We start from the raw sequence: 21536 nt of genomic DNA on the forward strand, positions 1-21536 counted from the left end.
GAAAATGTTTCTTCTCTGTTCTGCAACAGCAGACCTTGGCCTTCTGTAAAGGCTATGTCCTCTTTAAGCAACAAGTGAAAATTATTGTATACCCTTTCTTTGAAAAGAAAGTTAGAGAAGAATTTGAAGAATTTATTTGGATAAGCCTCAGATGTCAACTGCTGCAGACCTATTTAGATACATGGTGAATTAGCACAGACCAAATAAAAGAACCAAGGATTTGTTTCTTTTTGTAGCATTAATGCAGATATTTATAAATGTTTGCCGCAGAAATCCTGACTGGTGGGTCCCAGTCCCATGTGGCCCCACCAGAATAATAATAATAAAAAATCCCACTTTATGTGGCTGATCTTCAGAGGCAGCCAGATCAGTCTGCAGCATGGGCCTTACAACAGTCAGTGTACATAATTAATAAAAGAAATATGTTAAGAGACGAGAAGACGTCGTCCTGTTTAAAACATTTTTAGCTGATTTTGATACATTTCTTAATATGTTTCCAGTAAAACCTTGAAGTCACAGTCAAACTTTAACACAAAATTTAAAAAAAATGATATTGATTTCAATTCCAGCATACATATACTCCTAACGTCTACATAATTGACATCTTTGGGCTTTGAGTCCACATTAACATTATGCCTTCAGGATAAAAATACTGAGCTGCAACACCAATAGATAACCACTAATGTGCCGACTAAGGTATAAAGCACCAATGGAAATACTCATAACTCGATGCATACAGATCTATAATGACCCCTGGTTACGATACGTCAGATGTCAAACTGGCTGAAGGGCCATGCGATTTAAAACGGTCCTTTCCATTAATACCACAGGAGCTGTAAAGCTGTCAGCGACACCCTACGCTCTTCTCACATAAAGCTGATTTGTGAAGGCTTCAATCTGCTCGCCCTCAGTCTCTCTAATGATGTTGAGATCCATCACACTCATTTAATCAGAGCTGAAAGGAAAGCAAGGAAGATGGATGGCGCCATTGTGTGCCTCAATGGGCACTTTATAAAGTCACTCACCAACCTCTGTCCCACTCTGCCCCAAATGTAGATGATAATATAATCAATAATTTACTGCACTTCAATTTGTTCATTTATTTTTTCAATAACCAGCTTGAAGGGTGGATGCTAATGAGATAATCCTACACCTCACAGTGAGACCTCTTCTTCTGGAGTAGCTACAGCAAGAGACTAAAACAGGGTAAAGCACTTGACTGATGCATGGTCAAAGTAGTAGTATATAAAATTACTGGTGGTCCGTTTCTACAGTGCAACGCAACTCAATGTCGGCACACGCATATTCTACTCAAGTACATACATGATGTCACTCATCTCCGCTAACACAGTGGTAACATCATAATCTACATCATAACTGTTTGACTCACACGGCAAAACGTTCCCAAAAAAACAACGCAAGGGAATGTAGCACAATCAAACACATACACTGTGTAATGAAACATTCTTCTGCTCTGCTTGTCAACTAGTTTCCGTGCGAAGTAGTTAGCTAGTTTTAATGGCGTACATCAAAATGATAGCACAACACTTTCTAAGTAAATTTGCTGGAGATGGCGACGTAACACCAAAGGTAGAAGATGTCTTCACCAGTAAATACTAAATCCTCAAAAAAGAAACATAATGATAATTTTCAAGAAATATTTTCAAGAAACATTTTCAGCACCTAACAGAAGAGCTGCACCAGTTACAGGAAATATTCTTCAATTAAGTTTTTCTTTCTTCTTCTTTTAACTTGTTTGAACTAACATCAATATGAAGCGGACAGAACAGGAACTCTGACAAACAGGAGGACAAGAGAAAAAGAAAAATATGAAACATAAAAAGAGACATTCGCAGACAATCAATAAAGTACAGCTGTTGCATAATGCATGTGTATGAGAGTACACATTCTGTCGAGCAGTACAATGCCAGGAAAGACTCAGTAATCAACATCTGTTTTCTTTCCTCACATCAAGTCTAATAGCAGGATACATGGCTTGTGTAGGCCAGCTGAGTGCAGAGTGGACAAGCAGAGGTGTTGAGCCTACTGCCCCCAGAGGACCTGGGAGTTCGCTGTGCAGTCAGCTGTACAAGAATGAGGACGTTAGTGGGGAAGCTGGGGGTGATGTGAAGTATGGAAATAAGCCTGTAATTTTCCATCTGGAGGAAAGTCTGCTCATACCCTAGCAAGAATAATCTTTCATGAGACATGTCCGTGCACCTAGCAAGAATAATCTTTCATGAGACAGATGCGCTCAGACACTGAGGTAGTGACAGAAGTGGAAGGACATAATAATGACACAGTACAAGGTTACTGTACCAAGAAGAAATAATACAATTAAGTTATCAAAGTTATTTTTACTGCTGTTGATGTAATGCTGTATATGTGTGCAGTCGATTGCATGCCATAAGTGATGGCTGTTATGCTGTGCTATGGACATTACATTGCAATTCAGCAGAAAGTTGACAACGTTATTCTTTTGCCTGGAGCTACTGCAGCACATCCTTATGTGCACAGCATGTCACTGTACTGACTGTAGTTGTGTGTGCAAGTAGACAAAGGGATGAGTGGGCTGGGGTCTTTTGGGGTAAGGTTTGAGTGGTGCCCCCTATTTGTTACCAGAAAAGTTGGTGCACTTTCCAAAAATGAGCTGAAGATGAAAATCTGAAAATTAGTAATCCACTCTATTCCGCTGACTAACCAAAATATTTTGGTGAGTACTGTAAAAAACAACAACAACAACAAAAATAAATAAATTTTAAAAATGGTGCTTTATGTCCCAGAAGCATGAACTGTGACTTTTTTGCTTTAATTCTAGCATGTTTGCTATTTGCAAACTGTAGTTACTAATTATTGCTGCTTACTGATGCACCACAAAAGATGCTGTCATTTGCACCTACCCATACAGGTTTAAAAAAACGCCAAACATAGAGAAGAAAAAATGATTACAATAAAACTTGTTTTACTTGATTTTTAACACAGATACACATTTCATCATAAGACTTTTGTAATGAGGACTTCATAACAAAAGGTTTTAAGAAAAGGGCAGCTTTGTAAATTATTCAAATTAGATTAAGAGACTATGGTGGCCCATAAACCACACAGCAAATGCAAAAGAAAGAAAATGTCAAGGGAATATGAAATCAACAAGAACACAGGGGCAACACACAAATACAAAAATTGATGACACAAAACGCCAAGCCCACGATGAAAATATATTTTATATTTTAATGTTTTTCTTTCAAAAATAACTAAGCATTCTACTATTGACCTTCTATATTTTCTTCTCATCTTGCTCCTCTATGTTACTGTATCACATGTTATCATGACTCATTTTCTCTTCTCTTTCAGCTGAACATTTAGGCTAGAGAAATTTGAGATTCATAATAAAGTTAAAACTATCCAGGCTGTTCTCCCATGTTGTGGGTTTTTCAATTCTGCCATTATGTTTGTGTTTCTGTTGTTTAGTGTGAGGTCACATTTGCATTTGGGTGAGCATTGTGGGCCAACATTGACAATATAGTACTAAGCACAACAGGTGGCTCCAAATAAGAATGCAGACCGTTGCCATTAATCACTGGGCTAATCCAGTATATGTTTGGCTACAGGCAAAGACTGTGAAGGCCTGGTTTTCCTGTCTGAAGATGGAACGATACAGCATGGTGTAAAAAACTTTAATTTCAGGATTTCAAAGCCTGCAGTTATCTTGCCCCCAGGAGGCAACGGCATGTCCGTATTCTCAAAACAGTCCATAGAGTGCAGAATGGATAACAGCAGAAGTGTTGGAAGTATGCAAGTTACCAAACAAATAGCTGAGTCTGTATTCCTACAGGCAAAATCAGGTTAGCTCTTCTGTGAAGCTGCCCAATAATCTCTACAATGAGGTTAGGGTCATAGCAAGACAGAGCCCAAAGCTTATCACTTTGCAGTGCATGTGTGCCACTGTGCATGTGTGTGTGTGTGTGAGTGACAGCATGCAAGCCAAACGAGTGAATAAGAGGGTAAAGAAAAGGGTCAGTGGAACATGGAAAAGCACAGCACAGAAGTGTGAAAAAAGAGGAGACGGTATGAAGCCTGCCTTCTCTGTTTGAGATATCTTGGCCCAGTGGGACAGCTAATGCCACCATATTACATTTTCTGTCTTATTGCCTGAGCCCAACTCCAGCCTCCGGTGGCTTCTCTATATAAAGGGACACGCATTTCCCCAATCTATTGGAAACCTCCTGGATATGTGGATCCAAGGCCAACACTTTCCAGCTAAACTACCCAGGTTAATTTAATTCAAATAGATTACCAGTGAACGTGTCAATGGGGTATATTGAAATATTGACTTTAGAAATACATGCAGGCTCATCTAATTTAAGTAGGCAGGAGGTTCCAGGGAGAGCACGGAGGGGGATCCATCTTAACAGGGAGTGGAATCAGTACTTGTTTGTTTAATAAATCATGAGGGTTGTGTTGCTGGGGGAGCTTCTTTTACCATTATTATTCAGTCATGGAGTGGATGACGGCTATGCAACTGATGAGAGAGGAAATCTGTAATCTGCAGCATTGACGAATTGGTTCTCAGCGTTTTAGAAATGCAGTAAAACGAAAAAGAAAAAAAAAGATCAATATGAATACAGAGACAAAAGTAACGTTTTCTTTCAAAAACCACTTTATCTCCATCTGTCCTTTTCTAACTTTCTATCTGCCTAACCTTGAGTGATTTATGAATTTCGCAGACACACACATGCATGCCTACCCAAACACTGCACCACCAACACTAATTCTCCTCATGCCTTCAGCGTAAGCATTGTAGGTAAAGATGACAAATGAGCTGGGGGATTTGAGGAATGATTTAAATGCTGCATCTACTTATTTCAAGAAAACAAAAAACAATGTTCTTATGTGGATGGATCATGCGTAGCATTATGTCCAACCTATTCTGTTGCTAACAGAACATTAGCAGTTGTTCAGCAGTCGTGGTTCAGTAATGACAAGAATGAACTTCTGACTTTCACAAGCAGTGAGGTGAAGAGGTTTCTACTAGAGCTCTGAAACAAATAAGGAATTTATGAATACACGCCAAATGGCTCATCCATCATACATACCGTACATTCAGTGTGGCAGCATTGTAATCCTACTGATGTAGATTTTTATACAACATAATAAAGACTAATTATTTTCTCACTGAATAGAGATGGTCTATGAAATGACTTGTTAGATGTGCTCCTCTGTATCTCAAAATGAGGATCATATGGACTACTTTACATGTTGGTCTTTAAAGTCAAAAAATGTCCCTGCGTGGATTTAAATATGTAAATAAGGGTGGCACAGAAATCTATAATAGTCCTACCATTTGCATTTCCTTGCAAAGGAAAACTAAAAAATGTTAATCAACAAAGAGACAAATGCTGCATATTCTATGTAGAGTAGCTAAGAAGATAATGCAGATGTGAGAATGAGCAAAACATGTTTCTGTGACTGACTAATTAGAGATAAGTGCCAGAAACTGTGAGGATGTGTCTTAATCACACAAAGAGCAGAATCCAAGATTAGCCTGACGTTTTGCCTGAAGTTTCTCTGCTCTTATATTGTCAGCCGAGGGCCTGTAACAAGCTTTTTTCGCCATAAACGGACAAGTTCCAACCAAAGTGTAATTTCAGGGATGGTGTTTTCTGGAAAATGTCAGCACTAATGTCAAGAGATTTGTATTTCATTAAAAGACGGGGAATAACGTTATTTAATTTTCTCTGCTTCATTTAAAGTTTAGTGGCCTCAATCTTGGCTCAGCGCTGGGAATTTTCCGATCTGTGAAATACGTAGCAAGTCTCATCAGTCATGTAGTTGGTACATTGTGAGAAGGCGCAATACAATTACTCTGCATCATCAGTGAAGGCATTAATATCCTTTTAACATTCTGGGATTATTGAAATGACCCTTGTTCACATATGAGAATGTGGTGTGGAGATTCATCAGCAGCTATATGAGGAGAGGAAGAGAGAATGAAATTATTATTGGATGGATGGGTATATGAATTAACGGATGATAGATAGATGGATGGACATTCTGAGAGATGTACAGACTCTGACCAATTGATGAATTGACGAACAGATGGATAATAGGCACATCCATTTAAAGACAGATAGAAATATACACAATGTGAGATCAAAAATGTCAAATCTTACTTCATCAATGTTGTTGACAATTACTAGAATAACCAAAGTATTTTCCGGATTATATGTACCCTGTAAGTAGCTTTGCTGGGCTTGCGACTTATAATTTAATGCAAAGTACAGATCATAAATGAATGTAATACTTTCTTTGGCCAAAAGAGGGCATCATCTAAGACCATGACAACTAAAAGCTACCACCATACCACGGAAGAAATGTATGCAACAAAGTTAACTAAAGACCAGCACGACTCATACGTGTTTTTTCCCATTCCTTAAATTTCCTTAAATACTTAAATTTTCAACAGATGTGACTTCACCTGCGGTGCAAGGCTTTTTCCCATTCCTTAAATTTCCTTAAATCCTTAAATTTTTAACAGATGTGACTTCACCTGCAAGTCCAGAATATCCAGTAAGCAGTAAAAGATACATTAAATTTGGTAAAGAGTAAGGTATACCAAAATTCCACATAAAACTACCATAATACCACACAAGGAACACTTGCTTCATTGTATTGAATTCCTGGTAGCTTTACAGCCCTTGGCTGCTCATGATATTGGGGGTAAATGTGTGCAGCAGGGGGGTGGGAGGGGTAGTTTTTATTCACTGCCTAACAGAAAGCTACAAACTCTAAATTTGGGTGGGAGGGGTAGTTTTTATTCACTGTCTAACAGAAAGCTACAAACTCTAAACTCTAAACACAACATTCACTGAGATTGATGGGTGTTAAATTGTTTTAAATTTCAAACATACATTAGTTTAAGATAAGGATCAACAGTACTTCCAAGATTAAATAGTGTAATTGTAAAAAAAAAAGTACTGGAATCAGAACACACCTATCAAACAGAAAGTTTTACAATTCTTAGCATACAGTACAACCACAACTTTATGTTTAAATTCTGCCTAATACAGAAATATGCAACATTACGGAGCTGAGTGGGTCCACGGGGAGTTTAAATAGGAAAACCAATGAATGCCTTTGGGCCAAGTAAGAGAGCAACGAGAAAGAAGCTACCATCTTTTTACAGCATTAGTGTTGGATTCATGTCAAAATAGAATTTTATATATTACCATGGGAATTTTAAAAAACAGCATAATGTCCTCCTGAAAATATTTTATGTGAAACGTTCTGATGGCACGTCAAAATAAAAATAAAAAAATGCACAAAACTATCCCAATAAATGGAGGCAATAAAATGTAAACAGAAGAACATTAGAGGTTTAAAATAGCTTATATAACACTTGGGGCTCAGGATGACAGGTTTTGGACACAATATATAAAAAGATATTCGTAGTTTCTTAGTGAGAGGATATAAAATGCATAGACTGTCAACAGTATACACAGCATGAATCTGCATTTCACATCATCTCCATGGCATAGTTCAGCTTACTGTTGGGATAGTAATTAATATGATATTCCTCTTCTATCAAGGACTTTCTCCTCTGTCTGAATATAAATAAAACATACCAAATAGTGCACTGTTTATGTTCAAAGTCAAATAAGCTGTGTCACTTCCTACAGTTCCTGTGAAGGACCTACATATAAAAGATCTACAGCAGCGTATAAAATATGCACAACAGAAAAAACACCTTTGACATTCTTTCTTCTTTTTTGCAGTCAAATGTAACCTCGCAGTCATCCTTGTGAAATGGGCCATGTTATACACTATGTGCAAAGGCAGGTGGAACCTGAAAAATCAGAGCAGACTTGCTGCTATATTCACAAAGGGAGATCACCATGAATAGCTTTTGATAGGAAATGACAGAAGGAGAATCGCACAGAGATTCACTTGTGCAGATCCCTGCCTTAAAAACACACAATAAATAGAAGTTGTCCTTTTCTCCCAGCTCAGTCTACCTCCTGTTAACCTTTTCTCCTGGATGAGTTTTTTTCCCACAATTCTCTGTCAGGCTGTTAAACTAAGGAGGTAATGAAGGCCACTGTCAAAAGAGAGAAAAAAACATTAAAATATAATTCCCTCTCTTGGATACAAGAGCTGTAATCACATCTATGTAGGCAAATGTGTCAAAATGTTTCTACCAACATAAAGCGCTAATGTGGGCCAATTTCAAAATAAACAAAAGACATCACAGAGACAACCTCAGAGTGGCTCAGTCTTAAGTAATTTGAGTATCAAAGAGTATCAAGATTAAACTTTTCTTTAAAAGATAATCTGGCAATGTTTCAAAACAACAGGTCATTCAGACTCTAATACTAACTACATTAAATGATCCTTCAACAATGGCGTGTGCTACTGGTCCACAGTAACGGCTGATACCAGCTGACCTTGACCTGAAGGTTGGGGGCCACTGGTACATTCTTGTTTTGTTATGTTATATCTTGTGTTGACAGTGATTCATCATTGTGACTTCAATCATGCAGAGGTCACACAGCTACATTCTGCACTTTGCAGCTTCTCTACTCAAAATGCAATCACTGCTATTTTCCTTAATTGCCCACCTCTTTGTTTACTTGTCATCGCTCTTAGGCTGACACTGGCCGTACAATGAGCACCCAGAACTCTAACTAGACTAAATTACCAATCATTTGTTATAAGATTGTTTCCAAATGGATATTGTCAAAGACATATATTGTTACCAAGTTCTAAAATGATCAGTGTAGCTCTCAAATTCATAATTTATTCTGATGTAATGTGACCACTGCAGAAGATATTTATCACACAATGATACTGTCAAGTTCTCTATCAAATGTTGGCCTTTATCAGCATGACTGCAGTCTTACCAGAAAAATATGGAAAAGTAAAGGCCAACAGTCGCCCTTAAGGCCAAGCTTTTTGTTTATGGATTTAAAAGCCAAATTAAAATAAACTACATTATCCCTCTGGAAATTTTGCATCCCTATTCGTCTTGGTAAGATTTGGGGTTTATGATAAATGTTCAACTTTATGCCCCGGGTGGAAAAATTCATTAGTAACATTTAAACCACTATGAAAAAACATCTCTCTATCCCTTCATCCCCTTATCAGAGCTTCAGTTCCAATGGTAGCCAACTAATATAAGCAGCTAAGCCAGCCTGTTCCCAAGTCATGGGCTCCGAGCCTCTTCTTAGGGGATCCTGAGGCTTTCACAGACCACTCGGAATACATAATCCCTGCCAAGTCTTCTGGGCTTTGTCCCAGTCTGACGTGCTAGGAATATCAGTACAGTAAAGCTTCAGGGTGACATCTTAATCAGATGCCCTCAACACCTTAGCCCTGATTGAACATAAAGGAGAAATGGCTGCAACAGTAGTTCAGGAGCTTTGAAAGGCTATCAGAGAATCTCAGTTACTGAGCCTTTTCCTGCAAAGAAAACTAATTTCTGCCGCTTATATCTGCAGGTTGACCCTTTTGGTCATGACTCAAATCTTGTGACTAAATGTGTGACTTGGACAGCAGATCAGCTACTTTATCCTCAGCCTCACCTTCAGGCCTCAAATCCATCCATGAAAACAGTAAAAGGAAAAACAAGGCAGAACAATTCGGGTAGTGAATGCACCCTGCATCTTGTAAACACATTAAACAGGGAGACGTAAACATTTGCATTTGCATAAGGAAATGACAGCACTGTTCTATTTACTATGAGCAGTAATACAGTACTGTTAAAAGACACTGGTAATTAAATAGGCGTGAGTTTGTGTTACTGAATTCTATGGGACATACATTTTTACAACTTTTGGTTGAATCTCTCTGAATGCAAAAACATATCCTACAGCTGTTAAAGAAAAAGCAATGTGAAAATAACACCTCAAAATAAAAGCTTTGTTGCAGCAATGTCACTTGCATTCACAGAAATCTTGACAAGACTGCTATTTTTATAAGCGCTATGAGTGTCTTTGCAAATGTGTGAACCAGGAAAAAAGGATAAAAAAGTGAAGGAAGATTGGAACAGATGATGCAAAGCAGAGAGGAGGATACACGGAAAACAAATAACGATACACTGAAATGGTACACACTTTTTACGTCATATAAACAGCACTACATTTACGTCTTTTACTTTTGTCTTGATATTGAACTGCTGCATTTATAAAGACAATAGCCTCACAGTACTGTGTATGGTTGGTACTACGGTCTCTTCTGAGGTTCCGTTTCTTCATATACAGCATTACCCCACAATTCAATGAGCTCAACTTTCCAACTGTCCCTCTCTGTACAAATAAGCATTTACACCTGTAATTGTCCTCATGCTATGCACTCACAACGTTTACTGTGAGGTGTTTGTTTACTAAGACCAGACGTGTGTGACAAACTGATTCAGTCTAATTCAGTCTCATGAAAACAAAATCCAGAGCAACTTTAGCAAAATTGCAAATAATCAACCAAACACTATTTTAAATTCTATACAAATTACACAGATTAAGTAGATTACAATCCAATCACACATAAGAGTAAAATCTGCATTTCCGAGCTTTGTCAAACAAATAATACAATTTAACAAATAGATCAAACTCGCTCTTCTAATGTTTTGTGTCTCTGCGTTAAATACTACCGTAACAATTCAAAGCATGTCTTCAAAGACTTTGTAAACACAACGAGAAAAAAAGTGACGAAAGTACGATGCTATATGGACTTGCTAACAGGTTAGCTTCAACGTTATAAAACCGACAGGTTGGCTTTTCCTTGAACGTCCCACACGTTAAGAAAAATACCACACGTCAAAAACTCTCTTATCCCGACCGTTAAGTTCACCTACTTTTATATGAACGAAACAGCATATTTAACAACTCAGCTTTGCTTGTGAAAGACTCTTGTTTCGTAATAGTTTGTTTTTTGTTTGCTCAAACCACTCTTTAGCACACATTGTATCTTCGTATAGTTAATAAAACGTAGCTCACAACTACCTTTTTTGCTGCATCGACATCTTCTCCACCTTGTCGTTGACTTGCCGTACGCAGGTGCATTCGGGTTCTTCACGTCACATTGCTATAAAAATGAAAATTAACTATTATTAGCCTAGGACAATTGGTAACTGCTCCAGGAGGCGGTAAACTACATTAAATACCCACACTGTGTTGACAGATATCTAATATCGTAGTAAGTCGTATGTATTGTAAGTATTGTACATATATAGTATTGAGTAAGATTATCTTACCCACTCGGTTTACACGGAGCTTTGAGTCATTTGCTTCGTTTTGCCAATAAACTGCATTCATCGATATTTACTTTGCGTCACCAATTGTTACGATAATAATAATAATAGTTGTTGTTGTTGTTATTATATAGCTGTTACTGTACCGTGGTTTTTGAATCTTCTTGGCCCCCTACTCTTTCAAACACACAGTTGGGGCAGATGGTCACCCACCTAGTGACCGGTAATGTGTTAGGTTAATAACTGATTCTTCCCCCTCTCTGTTCACCACTCTGCTGGACAACTCTGAATAATATTTTAATCATTATGCTCAGCCACCTTCATGTTAATCTTCTTACATTGACTTTATCTTTGCTCAAAGCAATATAGATGCACATTTACACACTAAAACTGTACAACATAATGCATTTAAGCTCTGACTGTGAATGCAGCCATGGTTGATGGCAGTTTGGAACAAGCTAGGTGTACAGATGGACAACAGAGAATAGGATTATGTGATATAATTAGATTTTGATGCTCTCTGCCTTGTAGAGGTGGTCACTATCGGATTGTGTGATAAATGACACAAATTCTAGTTGACCTAGACAGCAATGACTGCTTTGCTTATCCAAAAACAAAAAAGCTGTGTGAATTAAATACACCAGAACAGAACCTGGTACCTTAGATTTGGTGCTACTTAGTTTTCTACATTTGGTAATTCTGTTTAATAATAATAATAATAAATTTTATTTAAAAAGCGCCTTTCAGGACACTCAAGGACACTTTACATCAAATAATAAAACAGATAATAATTTAAAACAGGGCATAGACAGGGCATAGAATTAACAGTTGTGTGTCAACTGTTAATTATTTTTAATTGATGCATTTGTGTATTTTTTACAATACAGAACAATGTTTACAGTACATTTTCCAAGTGATAAAATGGCCATTTCTTTAGCCACTGCTTATAAACATTGTTCAAACAACTCTTTTTTTCTGAAACGGTGGTTTTGTATCTTTATCTGAGACAAAAGTATTACCAGCATGTCAAAAAGAGATTGTAAAACAATATGATACATCGATGCGCGCTACTATTGTTTTCATGAGCTGCACTCTGTGCATGTAAAATAGGAATTGTAAAGGGCAATTCTGTCCCTGCCGACACAAGCACCTGCAAGGTGGCTGCATTATGTCATTGGGATTCTGAATCTATACTGTAAATTTGAAGGTACCTTTTAGTGCAGATGCTGGTACTGCAATTTTAGACAGACATATATTTATATTAAGATAATGCAGGAAGAGCAAGGTTTTTTAGCAGGACAATGTCAGGCCTCAGTCTTCACAACAGTTTGTCCTTCACTCGCCTGCTGTATTCTAGGTCTGTAGCCAGAGTCTAGTATATTTTCAAGTAGATGTTCAAACAATGGCAACAAATGACTGTTGAGCAAAGTAGATCTTACAGTATATAACAGTATAAGTCAATATTCCACATGCCAAACTACACAACGTAACTTTTTGACTGTACCCCAGTGGACACTGAAATTAAACCTTATACATGTGTTGACATACACAGGGTTATATTGCGACAAGCTGCATGAGGTTAGACGCCAGTGATTTTTTATTTTTTACTGCACCCTGAACCTCGCATTTTACACAATTATTAAAAATATTGACGTACCGGTGGCACAAGATGAAAAGCCTGTGGATCATAAACATCCCTGTGAGAAACCTCTGACATCATGATGGTGTGTAACAAATCTGCTCAACCCCCCACCAAAAAAAGAGATAAAAACTGTCAGATTGTCAGATTCATAAGGGTGCCACTTGAAAGGTCTTGAGATCATCAGTGTCAGCGGGATTCATCATCTGGTGACTGCGAGCCTCTCTACCAAAATGTGTTGGCAATTCATCAAATAGCTGTTCAGATATTTCACCCAGGATCAAAAAGGTGGAAAAGCAGAGTGACAGATCAGTATTGGCAAGATATAGCATGCTCCAGGCATGATGGAACACACAAACAAAACACACACACACACACACATAGCACGATATGTGTATATCTCCTTTTCAAGTCCATCAGTCCCCTCAGAATACCCATAATTCTTTTTTGATGCAGGGAGTTTTTTTAGTGTGCACTTTACAGTAAACATCCTGCACAAACAGAGAGGTGTAGGTTTTATGGTGTGGTTCATTATGTTCACATCTCCAAGTAGAACCAGGACCCTTTGGTGCGAGTTCAATAACAGCCACTTTCCTCTTAATACCATCATGCTAACAAAGGCTCTCCAGGGGTCCTCGCTGTTATTAACTGCTGCTCCATATTTGTGTGGTGTCACCAACAATAAGCAGGTCATGGCTATTCCCTGTTTGTGTGTCAGGCAGGCTATTGGATGCACAGATAAACACAAGTCTCTACTGGGACCTTGTACTTTCAGCACCTTCAATTAGGCCAACATGTAATAAGGATGAAGTCACGAGAGCATTGTGGTAAAAAAAATAAATAAATATGGAAACATGGATGTTTGACTTTTTAGGCCCTGTTTCACATTCACCAGAACACAGGGATCAGATCTTATATAACTTTTCACTCAGTCAACCGTTTATCAAGTGCTGCTATATGGGGGGTAGTCATTCACCAGAACACAGGGATCAGATCTATATAACTTTTCACTCAGTCAATCTTCTATCAAGTGCTGCTATATGGGGGGAAGTTAGGATGATCTCAATGTTCTTAAGTGTTATTTTTTTAAAAACATCACTTTCTGGTCATTTTAGTAAGAAGAAGTTTTTGGTCTTACCGTACAGCAAGTAAAGCAGTGGTGTAACGGTTTAATCTACTGCCTTTCCGTATGGAGTATGACAGTGGTGTAACGGTTTAATCTACTGCCTGGAGTATGATGCTTCCCCGTGTTTGGGTTTTCTTCATGTACTCTGGTTTCCTCCAGATGCTCAAAACGTGCAGAATAGGAATAATTGAAAACTTCACTGACACTAAATGTGAAGGTGAGATTAATAAAGAAAAAGATGTGCTTAACCTAGCATGATAGGCCTTTAGCCACAAGTGTTTAGCCAACAATTTGCTTGATCCAATATTACTCGTAGCTCACTGAGAGCTGAGTTGCAGCCAACCCCAACAGAAAACACACCCACGTGCATGCGAACACTGAGAAAAAACACACATACACACTGTTGTCTGTTAGCAACTGCGTTACTTTTGCTGTTTGTGACTTAGTTCCTTAACACAAGGATCTCGTGTATTTCTAAAGTAAGCAGTTCAAACAATGGTTCCAGTTTATGTACTAAAATTGTCCTTCCCTCTTTCATATCTAAAATCTCTAAGAAAGTGTCTGTCTGTGCAGCAGCGGGAAAACAAACGGTTGTCCCTACATTTCCTCAAGCACCCCAAAAATATTATTATACATTTTTGGAAGTGATACTGGAGCCAACAGTCAAACGTGTGGTTTCTTTCTGACATTTTCATTTTAATATGAAACTCCCGCAGGGTGCTTGAAAAGAATGGAGCTATTTCTTTTTTCTATGAATCAAATTTCTTGAAAGTCATAGCACTGCAACACTCCATGAGATAATGAGCTCAAAGGAACCCAACTGTGGGATGATAAACCAGCGCTGCTGCAGGTCTCGCTAACACCCCGTTTACACCTGGCTTTGAAAAACCTGCTCAGTGACTGGGTTGCCATCTGATGGAGTCTGACTGCTTGACAGCACAGATGAAAAATACCCTGGTGAGACCCTGAGGAGGGAGTTTGATCGTCTGTATTTATAAATGTATTGTGTGGGTGGTTGATTAGTAATGTTAGTGTGGAGCCAGTGCACCTGCACAATGGGTCGGTGGTGAAGAGGCTGCACTGTGGCACACCGGTGAACAAGGAAAGCACCAAGGATGTTGTGCTTGGATCGATGCTCTGAGGAGAGAGAAGCTTAGAAATTAGTTGACTTGCAGTATCCATGTTATCAGAGATGGATCTTAAGATAAAATTCCTGTCTTAAAGGGCTGGAAGCTGCAGCGCTGTTTCCTGAAATCCATGTAGCAATTAAAGTCAGTTATTGAGCGTTTGCAGCCATTGGAGACTGTAACATGTTGTGCTTTTTTCTAGGGCCAAAACACATTTTAATTATTGATTAACCCAACGTCTCAAAGCAAAATGTTAAGCCATAAAATGTAACATGTTAAAAAACAACAACATTGATACAAGTTTACCGGTTTGAATAAATTACACACTAAATGAATGTGTGTAAATGTGGCTTCACGTCTCACTCCTAAAGGCTGATACAAAGACTGCGTCCGTCATTAATATTCACAGTCCTATTTAAAAAATAAATAAAAAGTCAACAAGCCAACAGTGATGGCTGTCTGTAACCATGGTGGCTTGAAATTTTTGACAGCAAAGAGGAGTGTAGAGGAAGCCTGTGTGCTTTCATTAAAAGCAGGCAGAGTGAGGCAAAGGGTCACTAATGCAGTGGGTAATGCAAGATATGAGAACCACACACGGAGAAAATAAAAGCTCTCCACTGCAGCCGTGCCACTGCAGACACCGCCGTCCTCAACTAACATCAGCCGCTGATGCTGGAACACACTGATTAAATCAACCACTCATATAAGTTCACTTTAAGAACAAAAATGTTCTCGGTTTGCAAAACTATCTAATGTGTAACCAGAAAATCTGTATCCCACAGAAAAACGTATTCTTCACATTTTTTTTTTTTTGCAGCCCTATAGAATCATCAATAATAATGAAATGAAATAAAGCTAAATATTCCTATACTCTTGTTGTAAACATTAAAATCTGCGAATACTGAGAACCTTTTGTGTCTGACAAGAATCCTTGAACAAAACATATGACGCAAATTTGACTCTGTCAGCTATGGAACACATTCATGTGGCTCTGGAGCGTCTGCCTATTCGTTACGTGCTAATGTGTGCAGCTAAGTATGCGTTTTATAATCTGTCAGAATCTGGAAATTTATCTCACAATGAGCCACACAAGTTACACTTTCTTTGTGCAGAGAGTAGGAGTAGTACTAGGGGGTGGATACCGTCACTCATACCTGTGTGATGATGTGCCATTTCCTTTGCTGAACTGCCAGACGGTTATTTATAAACCAAAAGCTCATCACAGCTGCTCATTTAGCACAGAGCTAAATGAACAACAGTTATTCTGTAAACATTTGAGGTGCTACAGCCGAAGCAGTCTGCCATCTGTAAGAACACGGGGGAGACAGCCAGTGAGGGCGTACGACTTTGTTAGTCGACATATTTACATGAAAGCAATGTTGTTGCAAGAAACTTAACTAGCAACCACAGGCAAACAGGTTCATTCTGGGCTCTTCCTTCTGAACTTTTTTCTTCTTCTGGGTTACACACATACTGTTCAATTGCAGTTTGTTGTTGGCAGCCATTTTTATCTCAGTCTTTTTATTCTTTATATTCTTTATACTTTCCTGTCCACTCAAATCCTGCGTTTTGTACAGCTGTAAAGCAATACAAACATAGTGACAGTGGAGGAGGTTGTGTTATGTTTCTGCTCAGAAAAATTCCATACTGAGATGATGGTGGTCTGTGAGATTATTAAATACAGCACCACCTGTGGTTGGAGAATTTTTATTTTATATCCAGATTTGATAAACTGCGTGTGCAAAAATATCAGAAATAACCATACCTCGTGTTCCTTTGTGGCTCCATCAAAAGTGTGTGTTTAAGGACATCAGTGAATCTGCAAACCTAGCCAGATAATTCCTAATAAAGGAGCACATACTTTTTGAAGGTCATGTAAGACGTATCAAAGTACTGTATGTTTGAAGTCCTGCATTCAAATACAACAGAATGTACTATGATTAGAAAAAGACAAAAGACAAAATCGCCAGGAAAAGGTAAAAAAAAGCAGCAAACCGTGACCCAGGTTCACATTCATGCTGGTGCAGTTTAATGTTCCTCAACTTCCCAGGCCAGACCAGGACACCAGCAGTTCTGTGTGACTGGTGTCAGAGCCACTGGGTCAGCTACATGACACAGGAGATTGGAGAGGTATGTGTGAGTCACGTGTGTGTGGAGCAGTAAGCTGATACATATTAGTAGAGCTTGCAGTTGTGCTCTGCCTGAACTAATACAAAGCTCCATTTCAGTCAGGTGTTCATGCGGTTAGTTGATTTTCATGCAGCAGCAGTTATCTGTATACTTACTCTAGCGGCAGGCTGAAAGGAGATGCAGGGAAGGAATGCTAAACAGCCAGACTCAATCCCAGCAATCATTATGCTGAAGGTATTTCTTGATAGGTTTGTGGCTACGGTGCCCTAAAAAATCTGAAATACAAACATGCACTGTGCATGAGTATTTTTTTAAACAATAATATATTACATTTTTCTTCATGTTTGGAGTTTGAGTTGAGCTGTCACAGCTTCGTGCTGTTTTGTACGTTAGCGATCATTTCTCACCGTCTTCCTAAAAAACGTTAGCGATCATTTCTCACCGTCTTCCTCGCTTGCTCAATGCTTTTTTAAAAAGTAAAACAGTAGCACAACTAGTCAGTAAAAACACTGATAATATGCCTTTGTATTTGTATTTTTTGGACTATAAGTCAGACTTTTTTTTCATCCTTTGGCTAGGTTTGCGACTTATATATTAACTTATAATTTCACGTTTGTTATTTTCACATTGACAGCCACTAGAGGGCACTCTAGTTAAGATGCAAGTGGACATGAAACTATATGTGGAACAGAAAGACAGAAAAAAACCTGCACAGGGCTGTAAGCAGTAGGAGGCCAGGAGAAAAATACAGGACAAAGTGTTGTGGAAAATGGTCTCCTAAAGTTATGCTGATGTCTCTCCCAATAAAGTGCTGTGTGAATAAAAGTAACTAGATGCTTCTGAGCAAATGGGCGAACACTGTGTTCTTCTGCCATATCCAGACTCTCAGAAGAAGGAACAGATGACACCAACAGAGTTCTGGGGGCTGTACTTGAAAGCCTTATGGGTCGTGGTGACACCTCAGCAAGAGGAAGTGCTTTACTGACTTGCTGCCGTTTGAGGTGAGATGAATTGAGGAGCTTGATCATGCCATTAGTATCCCTCCTCTGCATCACTTCTGCAGCATGCACCCTCAACGTGACTCACTCTGTGTCACGGTAATTAGCAGATGCACCGCACTGGCCCGGCTTTTTGATTTCGATTAGTTGCACCATGTGACAGAATTTTATAACACCAGAGTCACGTTGAAGCAATGTTCAGTCTCAGGTGATGTTTGCTTCTCTTTGTAACTCAGCGACGTTGGTTGGAATCCGATGCTCGTTATGTGCCTGATCTGAGAGCTGCTGTAACTGGATCCACCAGAAAGACAAACTGAACTGTATTTCATTCGAAAAACAGTCTGAAATGAATGCAGTTCCAATTGTAACCACAGTGTCTATGTAACATATTGAACCCTAAGGCACAGACAGAAACAAGAAGGCTTCTAAGTTACACTTCACAGCTGTGTAGTTGTAACATCTCATATTTTCCATTATATTGTGCAAAACTAGTGTCTAAATGTCAGAGTTTATGCCCACATTAAAACTGGAAAAGAAAAACATAATTTTGTTTAGGTATAGGAATTGCTTCAGGCCATTAATATGTGAGAGCTATTCTAAAACAGCAAAGAATAAAAACGATTGCCTGGGGTCTCTGTGAAAAAAAGATTTTTTCTTTTTATATAAACAATATTAAATGATTAAACTGTATTTCCCCCTGTCTCTGTGGTCTAATAAGTGCAGTACATTATTTATTTACACAGCCAGATAACATCTCATCAAGTCTATAAAAAGTTCATTTTAATGCTTGCAAGGATGCAGTCATATCCCATAATGCTTTTACTGAGCAAACCACTGTCTGGAACACTGAAGGATTGACAGCACACCTAATATCTATCTATCCAAAAATATCAGTAACACTAGTCAACTGTCGTCCCACTGTTTGTGTGATTGGTTGGTGTGAAAAGTCTCCCACAAACCAACAGGTACAAACCAACCTGTGACAGCAAACAGGGTGGAGTTGAAGACAGACACAGTTCTGGTTCTGGCTCCAGTTCTGCTCTGTAGTCTGAGAACCAGCCCACATACATACCAGTTTAAGTGGAACCATCGTGGGCAACAAACAAACGCAAGAGGAAAATGGTAGATCCCATGGAGCATCTGCACCTTGTTGCTACAGACAGTCAGATCTGTTTTCATCCAACAGTCCATCGTGCACCAGCTGTTGATGGCGAGAAGACGTAATACTGATATAGTATTTGATTGCGTACTATTTAAAGAACTTAAAGCACCTTCAGAAGGGTAACCATTGTGTGTTAATTTGTGAATGACTGACTCACATACAGAACATGGTCATGTGATCAGTCAATCTAAACCCAACATCTCGAGCCACACTCTCATTCTGCTGTCTCCAAACCAGACGTTACAGCAGGCTTCAGTTCTGTCCGTGATGCATTGATTCCCTGACTCCGTCCTCCACACTGTCGTTCCCTTCACACTGGATCATTAACTACTGTTATTTAAACGTATTCACAATTTCATCACCACTCAAAAAAAAAAGTGAACAACTCATCGTCGTCTACTGCTGAATCCTGGTGGTAAAAGACAAACCCAGCGTTCGTCAGGTGAGGACAGGCTACTGTAGACCCTGGACAGCTCACCACACCATTTGATACACGGTAATTCCTACAAAACTGCTATAGAAAGTCTGTTCCATTTAGACAAAGAACGATAATAACAAGATTTATACACCCTTCTTTGTCCCTACTTCAAAAGCTCTGTGGCCCCTTGGACGGCCCCGCCCTCAACTTTGAGAATACTTGGGACAAACAAACATTGGACAATCGTCTCCAGCTGTTCCCTGTTTTTACTGTATTAACCCAGTTCAAATACTTAAATATAAAAGTAGGTCAGTAATTGTCACATTATTACATACAGGTACATGATTGGACTGACTCTTTTTCTTTGTAAGGCGGGGGGTGAGAGTTGGTGGTTTTAAATAAAAATACATCTCCAAAGTCCTTATCCTTCAAGCGTCCTTCATTGACAATGTGCTTATAGTTCTTTTCCCGGCAATAAACAGTTTCTAACGTTTCCATTTTGAAGACTTGTTCATTTAATGAAAAAGATAAACAAATACCAGACGCACACACGCACGGACGCACAGAGGGAAGAGGGGAATAAACAAACACTTGAGGTGTCTCATTTATAAAATGTGAATGTTTATTAAATGTCGACGAAAACATTAAAACACATTATCAAGGTTCAGCGAAAAGACGCACATCACCAAAAAAAAAAAAAAAAAAAAAAAATGAAAACAAAAAAGGAAACAGAGTTAGTTTCGCGCCAGGGGTTGGGGAAACGACGGGGGCAGGGAGCTGGAGAGAAGTGGGGCAAACAGCAGAGCGATAGAGAGGCAGGGAGTCTGAAGCTGCAGAAAGAGGAGAGGATAATTCAGGAGGTGTGGAGTGAGTGGGAACTGGCAGCAGAAGCTAAGGCAATTAAGGAGGTACAGAGTAAGAAAGATAGAAGGTTTGGGGACCTGGAGGATCGATCAGGAGGCTGCTGATACTCTGTAATGAGAGGGATAACTCGGAATGATTACAGCCTCAAATTCCACTCTTTTATCATCTCTTCTGTTGAGGCCGAGAGCTGCTGCCGTTCCTCCGAACGCACGCACACAGAGCGGGGTATCGTAAATAATGACACTCTTGAACATTTACAGTAACTAATGAGGGGAAATGACGCGTCAACATATACAATAAGCACAACGCCGTGTGGCCATGAATAAGGATCTGAGGAGAGGCTGACGTTTGAGCGCGGTTCAACACGGTAACAGAAGTCGGTTTCCACTCTAAGGGGTTCACAATCACGATAAGTAATAGCTCGTTATAATTTCTCTCTCTTTTTTTTTTTTATCAACACAAATAGCAGGGGAGGCAAGTTGTACATAAGCATCACATTATACTTCAAAGATCCACAGAGAGACACGCTCCGGCTCCGGCTCTTCTTCTCTGCCTCATGCACCAGGACATGAACGAACCCAAACAGGTGCATGTACTCTGGGTACACACAGACCCTGCAGGTGCACACACACACACACACACACATACATTTGCATACATTCTGACGCCCAGTCCATTTTCCTCTCCCTCAGTGCTCTCATACATCTTTTTTTTTCTCACGTTTTGTGCCATTAAAACATCAACACGTGTTTGTTTGTCACATGTCTCTGCGTTGACAGTAACGACCGGTGGCAGCAGTCCTGATAAACATGACACAGCTAAATGTACAC

The 21536-nt window shown here is 39.1% G+C and overlaps 1 long non-coding RNA gene across 1 annotated transcript in view; it reads right to left on the bottom strand.

Moving 5' to 3' along the window:
* LOC103390107 (uncharacterized) overlaps nt 1-11772 on the bottom strand; it is a 33234-nt gene extending 21462 nt beyond the window's left edge. The window contains exons 1-2 of the long non-coding RNA XR_522653.3: nt 11389-11772; nt 10995-11076 (exon numbers count right to left, since the gene is read on the bottom strand). This is a non-coding gene — a long non-coding RNA (uncharacterized LOC103390107). The remainder of the gene's footprint in view (nt 1-10994; nt 11077-11388) is intronic.
* Nucleotides 11773-21536: the final 9764 nt, after the last annotated feature.

Source organism: Cynoglossus semilaevis, chromosome 14 (assembly GCF_000523025.1).
Source record: "Cynoglossus semilaevis isolate Cse_v1.0 chromosome 14, Cse_v1.0, whole genome shotgun sequence".
Classification (NCBI taxonomy): domain Eukaryota; kingdom Metazoa; phylum Chordata; class Actinopteri; order Pleuronectiformes; family Cynoglossidae; genus Cynoglossus; species Cynoglossus semilaevis.